This window comes from Cheilinus undulatus, linkage group 15 (genome assembly GCF_018320785.1).
Source record: "Cheilinus undulatus linkage group 15, ASM1832078v1, whole genome shotgun sequence".
Lineage (NCBI taxonomy): Eukaryota > Metazoa > Chordata > Actinopteri > Labriformes > Labridae > Cheilinus > Cheilinus undulatus.
In genome coordinates, this window is record NC_054879.1 from 38,435,368 (window position 1) to 38,444,134 (window position 8,767).

The window sequence follows — 8,767 nt, forward strand, 5'->3', positions numbered from 1 at the left end:
TTAAAATAAGTATTAGCTGAAGTCCTCAATTTTACATTGACTTCCTGTTCTGTCATCGCACAGGAGCACTGATCACCTATATAACCTACTATATGGATGAGAGCATTCAAGTAGTCTCCAAACTCTCTGATCTTCAGTACCTTGGCTGTACAGAGATTGTAATAGTCCAGTCAGAATTTGTGAGTTCCTCCACACTGGTTTATGTGCTTTTTTTAATTATCAAAGGAGAGGTCCATTTTAAAGTAGCTGATCGAAAACACGCAAATACTGCTGCAACAATGTACCTGTGTTTACATTTGCAATAGTTCTTCATTACAGTTTAAAATTCTGATTAGGGATAACAAATTTACTGTTTACATGGATGATAAATAAAGTGATCTGGTTTAGATGTGCATATACGTTCATCAAGCATTTAATCAGAATAAAGCCCTGTGGACATGCATGGGGTTGTCCTGTTGGCTTCTCTGCAGTAAATAACCTTTTCTTTGCTTTAAAATGAAACCACATGATGTACTGCAAGCAATCCTTGGTCTGCTGTTTTTCAGATTAAACTGTAAGCTCAGCGGTGCAAATCTGTCTGGAGTCCAAAAATAGTGGGACGGCGCAGGTCTGCAGGAAGCCCTTCAGACAGTAAGATGGTGGGTTACTGAGAGCCACATGCAAGAAAGTGATATTCTATAGGCTACACTTGGAGCCCAAAAGGATTTGTGTTATTATTCACAGGTAGGAAAAATATTATCCCTCTGTCTCCTCATTGATCTCTGGGATGAATGCTGATCCATTCATTGATCAGTCAGGCAGTACTAATCTCTGTCAGAATCAGTGTATCGCTAACAAGTTCTCCTTTTATCAATAACCATCTATTACACAGAAGCTTGCCCTCTAAATTACTTTCAGTTGGCAGTAGGTACATCTACATGCACTCAGTTATCTGTAATTATTAAAATGCTGTCAAGAGGTATCAACTGGGACAGAATTGTGTCCTGAAGGCCAAGTGAACCATGCTAAATCAGCAGATCTCTGCTAAGCTAGCACTATCCTTCACTGTTGTGTGCACTGGAATGCCCTTCTGGATGTTTTATTGTCCATTAGGGCAGAGAGGTTAACACATGATCTAGATTTGTTTACATTTTTATGCTGTTTGTGTTTTAAGTGGCTTAACAGGAGATATACAAAGAGAAGCTGTAAGCTAATGTTAAGTTTAATTTTGATTCCATTAAGAGCACTTAAAGCAGACATACCAAGTAAGCAAAAGAATGAGTCAGTGGAAACATCTGAGCACTTAAGCTTCTCCAGTTTCAGCCGGCCCTCACGTTTTACTTCCAAGTGCTCACAGGAGCTCAAGTTGACTGAGATCAGATCTGACTTCCTGAATCCTCCAGAAGGTCAATAAAGCAGTTTCAGCTTAAGCAGAGAAGATAAAGAGCATAAAAACTTCAGTTTAACCGCACACAAATGTGTGGGTTCGGTTGGCAATCATATCAGCTTCGTTTTACCTACATTTGTGTGTGGCCCACAGAAATGCAGTAGGCAACAGGGCTGGGCAATTATCCGCAAATTTGATTAAATGGCATTATGGCCTGCTGCAATTTTTACATCCCAGAAGGTGCAATATTTCTCCAACCTGAAATCTGTGTCGAAATACCAGTTTAGAACTTTTTTTTTTTACAGCAGAGACGTTATGTATTGCATATCATGCAATCCTTCGAGTGACATATTTTTTAGAATAGTGTACAAAAAATCCTATTTTCTCTATTTTTGTATGTTTATCTTGTTACATATGAGAATTATATTAAAATTAGCATTCCCTTTACAGTTTTTAATCAGTCACTTTGGTGCATTTCTCACATCACTATTAACATTTGCACAACAGTTAGTTCAAACTCCACAACATCTAGTCATTTGTGCACATCATAGCAGCTTCTCATTCCTCCCAACAAATTGCAAATGCTTTAGGACTTGCATCAATTGCTTTCATACAACACTCCGCTGTTTTATAACATCATTTGCTTATGTCATGTCAGTCAAAATGAACTATACTCGTGAATGCTGAATAGTCATTCCCTAGAAAACTAATAGTCCTCATTTCATTGCTTGAGTCATTACAGACAAAAATGTTGAACCAGTTGTCAAAATCTGTCAAGCAAATTTTATACATTTTATAAATTTTATATCGTGAAAGAGAGGTGAGGATGCGGGGAGGAAGGGGAAGGGGACAAAACGGTGCAGCCAAATGTTGGGAGAACCACTGTAAATTTAATTACTCAAACATTTCGTTGGGAGAGCAAGTGTTTATAATGGACAGTAATTCAGCACTAAACAATCTGCACTGCACTACTGTCATTGTGTCATAAATGAAGCTTGCAGTAGGACAAAAACTTGTCACTTTTTACATTTTGACTTACAGCTTTACTGCAGCACAGATTTAGTGTATTGTAGTGTACAGTAGTGTTACAGTAAAGATTTGCCATATTTACTGTAATTTTACTCTGCACCACATAGGATTGCAAGACAACCTTGCAGAGGTGGAAGAGGGCCCTTTTTTACCCCCCAACAAGAGGAAGGCATTTGTGCAATGGTGATAGCAAACAATGCCATGAGGATGAGAGCAATACAAAGTGCTGTTATAGAGGATGACATGATCTTTGGGAATATTGAATCCGTTTCAATGGCTACAATTGACAGATTTCTCCGAAGAAATGAAATGCGCATGAAACAATTGTACAATGTGCCATTTGAACGGAACAGCAACAGAGTGAAGGAGATCCGTCACCACTATGTACAGGTAAAACATGTATGTTGTTTATGCATACTCTAATGTTCAGTGCTGTAAACTGTTTACTTTGTGTAGTGCCATGCACTACACTTACATGACAGTTCTGTGTATGTGTGTTCACAGTGCATACTGTACAATATGCTGTCCAAAATGCATTATGTTACACAGGTAAAGTTGTAATAGTTCTTCTCGCTCCCTCTTCTGTGATAAAGCTGGAGGCCAGGGAACTGCTGCACACATTCATATACCTTGATGAGGCAGGTTTCAATCTGGCAAGAGGTAGAAGGTGTGGAAGGAACAGAGAGCAACCACTGATGTCCCAGGCCAATGAGGGGGGAATATTACTATGTGTGCAGCCATCTCAGAAAATGGCGGCCTCTCCCATATCCCCCGTCTTGGTCCATACAACACACAACATCTGCTGACTTTTTTTAGACACTCTTTACAGGGACATAATCCCTGAGAATGAGGGGGGTCTAACTGGAGACCATCTGAACAAGTATGTTGTTTGGGATAAAGTGTGCATTTTCACCACTTAGATGTGGTCAGACAGTGATTTGCAGCACATCATAGGGTGCTCCCTCCCTACTCACCATTCCTAAATCCAGTAGAGTTTTTCTCTTCCTGGAGGTGGAAGGTATATGACCGGCATCCACATACCCAAATGGCCCTGCTGGTGGCCATGGATGCAGCATGTGATGACATCACAGCAGAGTCCTGCAGAGGGTGGATTCACCACTCGAGGAGATACTTTCCTTGCTGCATTGCCAGAGATGATATTCACTGTGATGTAGATGAAAATATGTGGCCAGACAGACAGGATCGCTGGATGTGCATGAATGATTTACAGTACTGTGTATGTTGTATGTTCAGTTCCAATATGTACTGCAATATTGTTTGCAGCTGTGCACAGCTCTACCCAAAGGGAGTTTATGTTTGTTGTAAATAAGGGTGTATTTTTTTTTCTTTTGCACAATGCTGTGAACAAATTAGAATTGCAAAGAGAATATGCAGTAAAAATGTGAAACATAGGCCTACATATTCAGTGTCTTGTACTCAGTTACCTCACTAAATACAGTAATGTGTAACTTTACTGTAGTTTTCAAATGGTTGTGTAAATAGTATATAGTAGTGTCTTGAGCATTTTCAGGTGGTGTCCCCAGGATCTGACTTTTTTGCATTGGAAAACACTTACAGAGTAAACGGTCATAATGAAAACATAACAAAGCCATTTGACTATCTTGTTAAAAACAATGGTGTCAGGACGTTTCATCTTGATGACACTGACACTTTCATTGACACGAATACTTGCTTTTGAGGAAGGAAATATCCATTTTGAGCAAGTGACATGCTTTTGCAGGTTATTAACTAGGTTTTGCAGTTTGTACTTATTGTTTTGAGAAATGCATTAACTGTTGTGCAAATGTATTTAGTGATGTGAGAAATGCACCAAAGTGACTGAGAAAAACTACTACAGCTCATGTCCAATTTTCAAAATGAGTCAAAATCATTACAGTTAGCTTAGATAATTGTTTAAAAGCCCGAGTTTAGTCTAATATTGTGTTGGTTATTGTATAGAATGAAATATTGCTTTTTAAAAAAAAAAAAAATACTTGAGGTGAGAGAATTCAGAAATAATTGCATATCAAAAAATTCAAACATTTGTAATTACATCTGATACTTGTATATCTTGCTTAAATAACACATTTTCCTCATCTTCACAACTCTATTTATGTCTCTCATCAAAAACAATTTATGTTTTCTTGATGTGAGATTTGAACACATCATGACGTTTCATTTATGTTTATAACTGACCTTAAATGCATCAACTGACTGACTGCTCGCTAAGCCTCCTAAATAACTTGAATTCTGACGATTAAACCACAGATTTTTACACTGGATAAATGATAAGTAAATGGGACTTACTACAAAGTTTGGAAACCCTTTTCAGCACTGATCAGATCTTATGAGGAGGGAAACCATCCTGTAGCAGCTGAAGCCAGTGTTATGACATAAGTACAGGCTACTTCTAGTGCAGCCGAAGTCCTTTTATTCTTCAAGCCTGCAGCTGAAGGTATCGAAATTTGTTTCATAATAAACACGATACTTGGTAGATTAAACTTGGACTGAACACATTTTAAAAAATGTATCTACTTACGATTATTTTTACTCATTGCAAATTCAGTAGGAATTGTTGTGTAGAATGCAGTGTTTCCCATCAATTACCTAGACCATTGCACTCCACTATAGTCTTATATTTACAGCCATAATCTAATCTGCCCCACCAACGTTATATTTTCATGCTCAGCAGTGAACCCGTACTTGCAGGTGAGACATGCTGCGTGCACAGAGTGTGGCGCGGAAGAACACTGCACTATGTGGCTGAGCTTCAGACACTCAAGCTACAGGAGGCAAAGCCTTGGGACATTTTAGGTGAAACATTTGTTCCCCTTGCCTTGCATACAAGTAGGATCTGTTCAACCCTAGCTATTCTGGCTGTTGTTCTAGCCGTGTGAAAATGTCACTGATTTTAGTCATTTGTTGGGTAATTCATAATTCCTTCAGAAGTTAGAGAGAACATACCTGCTGGAAACGTCTCTGTCTCTGTGATTTGATTCCTGAGCTACGCTGAAATGGGAGGAGAAACAGAGTATTAATAACGACCAGTTACTCCTCTCTAGAATGTGAACTTTGAAATTAAATTTAAGTCGCATTTAAATAGATTTTTTCTTACTTAAGCTAACAAACATAAAATATCAACTCCACCATAAATTATGGAATAAAAGTAAGCCCTAATACAGGGAATAAAGGCTGAAACAATTTAGTTGAAATCAGAGATGGTCATGTGACCTGATTAAGTTTGAAGGGTTTTAAACATTTATAGACAGTGGATGTTTTATTATGAACACAAAAATTTTAAAAAATCAATTAAAAATAAGGTAAAAAGTAATCTTTAGGTGTCAATGGCATGTCTTCTAGAAAATTAAATCTGTACCATCCAAAATCTTTATTGTCAGGTCAGACCACAAAAAAACTGTAAACTCTAATCAGCCAATCCAGCCAATTATAACCAGTACAACTCCTATTTAATCACTTCAAGAGAAAACTGTTTGAAGAGAACAAAATTTCCACAGATTTGGCCGTGTTTAATTGCACTAAAAATGCACAAGATCGGCGTTAGTGGGTGGATCGGGCACCCATAGGCAAAGGCCATGGTACTCAACGCACTGGTGGCGGGATCGATTCCTGGTCTCTGCACATGTTTGGGTTTATGTCTTCCCCCATTCTCTCCCCCCTATCCTTCAACTGTCCTATCAAAATAAAAGCAAAAAGCCCCAAAAAATAACCTTAAAATCATGTCCCCGGACCCCCCTAGAAGGCTCTAGGTCACCCATAGTCTCCTAAAATCCTGTAGGAAACACCAGAAGGGAATAATAATTTTATGTTTTTTTTTTTGTTTGTTTTTTTTTTTTTTCATTTTTAATAAGACAAGTGAACACAAAAATGAGAACAGATGGATTTTTTTGCAGACTATTTGAAAAAAATGGAATGTTTGCATGATGTCTAGAGCAGGACATCTCTGCTGCATCTCTGAAACACATTTCGGGGCAAAGAAATATTGTCCCTTGTGCAATTTGAAAATTGTAGTAATATATATTGTGATTTAATAAAATAAAGCTCAATTAAATGCCCGGCCCTAATGGGAAAAGCCCTGGGTACTTTCATTTGTGGCTTACAATGTTTATCTGCATAGCAGCGTGAAAAAAAGCTGCTTTTAAACCCTTGAGACTTATTTATGAATTCCAAATAATTAATGGCACCTCCACTTAGGGAAAATTCATTATTTATCTGAAATACCACTATGACTTTCGTTTTAAACCTACTCTTCCCCTTTTTGACTCAAACACACCTTGATTAAGTGTAAACATGACAAATATATTCCACTTTAGACTCAAAATGCAAATTAAGTTAGATTAAAAAGGATTTAAACCTGCAAAATACACACACATAAACTATGTTTCACAACATGAAGCATTTCCCCTTAAGTATAACCTTCTGTCAAAACTTTCAGTGTAAGGGAATTCAGGGCAGGGTACCCTATTAGTCCAGATTTTTTTTAAGATCTTAAGTTATCAAATCTAGGGCTGAACAATTTGCAAAAATAATCTAATTGCTTTTTTTCTCAATATTGTGGTTCAATATGTGATTATTTTTAGGTTCCTCATCTTATATGAACTTTTCAGTGAACACAAGCAATAAAATAGTCTGTATAATGACCAGCTCAACATTAGATAAATCAAAGAAGGATGAACAATTGTGAGAAAATATCTAATCACAATCATTTTGGCTCATATTGCCAATTTGATATAATTTGCCTAATTGTCATTCTTGTTTTAGGAAAAATACACAAACAAGAAAGGTAGGATTTTTGTAAAATATACTTGAATGATTACAATGATTGTGTTTATGATATGCAGAGCATAAAATTTGTGCTGCAAAAAAAATGTATCAAACTGGCATTTTGACACATTTCAAGTTAATACAGTTATGTTTAGCGCAGCAAATTCACACGTCTTTAGGAAGCAACATTAAATCTATACAGAAAGTATTACCCCATGTAAGCCTCTTGACTTTCATTATTTGTGGAATTGCTTTATACACCAAAGACAGTTCCTCTGCAGCCACAAACTGGAAGTTATGTTTCTATGACCTGGGATGTTACCTGATAAATGGTGCCACTCTTCTTCTTCTTTTATGGTTTTATGGTGGCTGGCAGTCATGTGTTGCATTTACAGGCTGTAAAGTGGTGTTTCTGTATTTAACAAAAATGAAAAGGTAACATAATTGATTAATTGATGGTCTTCAGCAACAAATAATACTCCTTCCTCCCTACTTCCATCCCTCTACTCAACCAACAATCTGCACTAAAATAATGCTCCAGTATGAGTGTTGTCTTACTCTTGCATTAATTTTATTGTGATATTGCTTTTACTGCCACATTGGTATTTTATTGTATTATTGGTATGTTACAATGGCATTGGTTTTTTATTGTGACAGTGGGTATGTTATTGTAATATTTGTATTTTGCTGTCATTGGTATGCCACAGTGACAACGTTTTTTTATTGTGCTCTCTTCAGGCATTTTGTCATCTTGCACCAGGGGAATGTGCAGTATATTTTAAATACTGTTTACTGCTGTGAAGCCAGTGCAGTATTACAGGGCAGGTGCAATACAATATTCTACCTGTAATTCTCTTTTTTCTGGGTCAATGTGGACCACTGTCTGTCCGTGTATTGCCCGTTTGTTTTCTTTTCTATGTGATGAATGTATTCCTTGTAAGCAGCACTGCACCTATGTCCATGACAAATTTCCCCCTGGGGACAATAAAGTTTGTTTTATCTTTAATAACGTCCATCAGAATCTAAAGTTTACATTTAACACAGAATTTATCTGATCAAACAATCAAAATTGGTACAATGTGTTTCATAAATTAAATGGCATCAAATAACACTCACTTTTGACGCACGTGACAGCCAGGGTGGAAATGCTTCTTGTCAGCTGCAGAGCAAACTGAACAATGGGCTCAGAAGTCCTTTATAGACTCCTGATTAGGCCATAGTGGCTACACCTGTGGCTGATTGCTGCGAGCTGCACATGTGCCTGCTGATCTTCAGAGGAGTCACAGCAGACATGAAGGATCTTAACAATTACATGACATTCTTCATTAGTCCTGAATAAAAACTCCTAAAACCCAAATAAATTCTTAAACTCTTTATTCTCTGATCTCTAATGTGATATCCCCCTAATGTTTAAAGCTATTCGATGTCTGTGAAGTGAGTGTTCTGGAGACTGCCTAAATGTGGCACATTAAAATCAGTAGCACACAGTAGTCACAAATCCCTGTAGCATGTTTACCAATTTACTGTTCAGCCCTGTGTGACCAAATCTTATTCTTGAAAGAATATCTTCTTCCTTTTTGATTCAGTAAA

At 37.3% G+C, this 8,767-nt stretch overlaps 1 long non-coding RNA gene across 1 annotated transcript; it reads right to left on the bottom strand.

Annotated features, from left to right (window-relative positions):
• Positions 1-1,248: 1,248 nt before the first annotated feature.
• Positions 1,249-8,328, bottom strand: LOC121522352. The gene is made up of 4 exons (XR_005992963.1): positions 8,294-8,328; positions 7,500-7,589; positions 5,360-5,404; positions 1,249-1,404 (listed from the first exon to the last, which is right to left on the bottom strand). It is a non-coding gene; the product is annotated as an uncharacterized LOC121522352 (long non-coding RNA).
• Positions 8,329-8,767: the final 439 nt, after the last annotated feature.